General features: G+C 34.4%; 1 protein-coding gene across 5 annotated transcripts in view; it reads left to right on the top strand.

Annotated features, from left to right (window-relative positions):
* LOC106883335 (poly(A) polymerase beta) overlaps nt 1-2,742 on the top strand; it is a 36,568-nt gene that overhangs the window by 978 nt on the left and 32,848 nt on the right. The window lies entirely within an intron of this gene.

The raw sequence follows: 2,742 nt of genomic DNA on the forward strand, positions 1-2,742 counted from the left end.
TAATATATATATATATATATATATATATATATACATATATATATTACACACACACACACACATATATAGATATTGTGATATTTTATTTATCTATCTATACACACAATCGCAAATACGTTATCAGATGGCAGCGTGATATTAATTTTTTGTGGGGTTCGATTTTCACTTTCCAGATTTCTAGAATCAACAAAAAGGAAATAATGATATATTTATGTGATACACACAGACACACACACACACACACACACACACACATATATATATATATATATATATATATATGTCTGTGCGTGTGTAAACATTTTGTGCGAGTATTTTTGTGTATATGTGTGTTAATATGTTTGTGTTAGAATATGATTTTACATGCGTGTGCGTGTGTATAAATACACCTATATATGTATATATGCCTGTGTATATTACTGTATATTCCAAACAAGAGATATTTACAAATAAATGTAAATATTTAGCCAACGATAAGAGCCACGTACTCGATCGCAATGTCAGCTAAAAATAACAGCTAAGATAGCCTTCAACTCATTACTCTACTGTTTTGGTAAGAATAAATTGAAAGGCTCTTTCATCCTTGATATGCTTAATCAGAACTGATAGACAAAAGCGATAAGAAACACATACATGCGTGTGTTTAGTGCTAACCCACCAAACTCTTGGTCATTGAGTCACTCTGCTATTTCACTCAAATTTTAAATATCTATCTATCTATCTAGCTATCTATCTATCTATCTATCTATCTATCTATCTATCTCTCTGTTTGGTGATGCAAACTGGAAAATAGAATTCAAAACTAGTATATAAATATTTTAAAAATTTGACTGAAGTCGTAGAGTAAACTCAATGGCCAACAGTTTATATATTTATATATATATATATATATGCACACACACACACACACGACTTAGTACTCCGTTCTATATGTTTATGCATGCGTAGATATGTAAAAATAATCCACTATATTGTAATGTGTGTGTGTATATATGTATGTATATATATATAATTGACTCTCTCTCTGTCTCTCCCTCTCTCTCTGTATGTATATATATATATATATTCGTGCATACATGTATATCTACTCACAAATATTTGATGGAATCATCATTTTACGCCTGATTTCAATGCAGGCATGGGTTAGACGGATTGTCATGTTCCGAATCTTACTATATTGGAAGCCGCTGCTTTCTCTAGACTGTCTGTAGGTGTCATTTAGTTTGGTTTCTACGGCTGGATGCTCTACCTATCACCGACCACTTCACAGATTGTGCTGGATGTTTTTTTGTTTTCTTTGGTTGCACCAGTATTAGAGAGATTGTCTTGCTCACCAACCACACTTAGAGAGCAGAAAGGGCTGGGATACGACTCCACCATGGCACCAGCACAGGAGGAGTCGCTTTGTCCACAGAAAATATATAGAAAGTACTCAGCTTAAGAAATGTAGACTGTAGAAAGGAATTGGGAAGAAAACGATGACAGGAGGAAATCTAGAAATAGGTTGAAGAGAAGGGTAAGGACATCAGTGTCGGGTGCTTAATATCCTGAGGCATGTGCATTTGTCTTAAGAGGCTGAAGAAACGAATTGGAAACTAAAAACGATATCAGAAAGACAGAAATGGGTGGATGAATGTAGCATGGGTATGATGGGAGATTAATTGGGTAGCAGGCTGGAGGGTAATGACTGGTACATGACAAGATGTGGAGAAAAATAAGGGTCAGTGATGAGACAGTAGCAAAAGTAAGAATGTACAGTCAGTTATTCATATATTCATACAAATAACTCATCTTAGTTTATATATGTATATATACACAAAAATAATTGATTATATATATACAGGCATGGCTGTGTGGTAAGAAGCTTGCTTCCAAACCACATGGTTCTGGGTTCATTCCCACTGCATGGCACTTTGGGCATATTTTTAACTATAGCCTCAGGCTGACCAAAGCCATGTGAGTGGCTTCTGAAAAAAGCTCATCATATATATATATATATATATATATGTATATTTATGTATTTATCTCCATCCCCATCGCTTGATAACCAATGTTTATGTTTACATGCCTGTAACTTAGCGGTTTGGCAAAAGATACCAATAGAATGAGTACTAGGCTTACGAAGTGCAAGTCCTGGAGTCAGTTTTTTTTTACTAAAACCCCTTAACATTGTGCTCCACCATGGACAAGTAAAAGAATATATATATATATATATATATATATATAGACAAATATATATATACATATATATTATATAGCAAATCAAAAATAAGACCAAAAGCAGGAAAAACACTAAAAATCAAAAGGACGTACACAATGAATTTATTTAGATTGATTCTCAGAGGAAGTTTAAGATTGGAATAAAAGAAGGGATGTGATGCTTCGTGGTACTCATTCTATCAGTCCCTTTTGCCAAACCACTAAGTTACAGGGATATAAACACACCAACACTGGTTGTCAAGTAGTGGTGTGGGAATGAACACCTACACAAAGACACACACACACACACATATATATACGATGGGTTTCTTTCAGTTTCCATTTTCGAAATCCACTCTCAAGGCTTTGGTTGACCTGAGGCTATAGTAGAAGACACTTGCCCAAGCCACGCAGTGTGACTGAACCCGGAACCATGTGATTGGGAAGCAAGCTTCTTACCACACAGCCACACACACACACACACACACACACACATATACATATATATATATAAATATGTATATATATATATTTATATGTATA

The sequence above is a fragment of the Octopus bimaculoides genome, chromosome 14 (genome assembly GCF_001194135.2).
Source record: "Octopus bimaculoides isolate UCB-OBI-ISO-001 chromosome 14, ASM119413v2, whole genome shotgun sequence".
Taxonomy (NCBI): domain Eukaryota; kingdom Metazoa; phylum Mollusca; class Cephalopoda; order Octopoda; family Octopodidae; genus Octopus; species Octopus bimaculoides.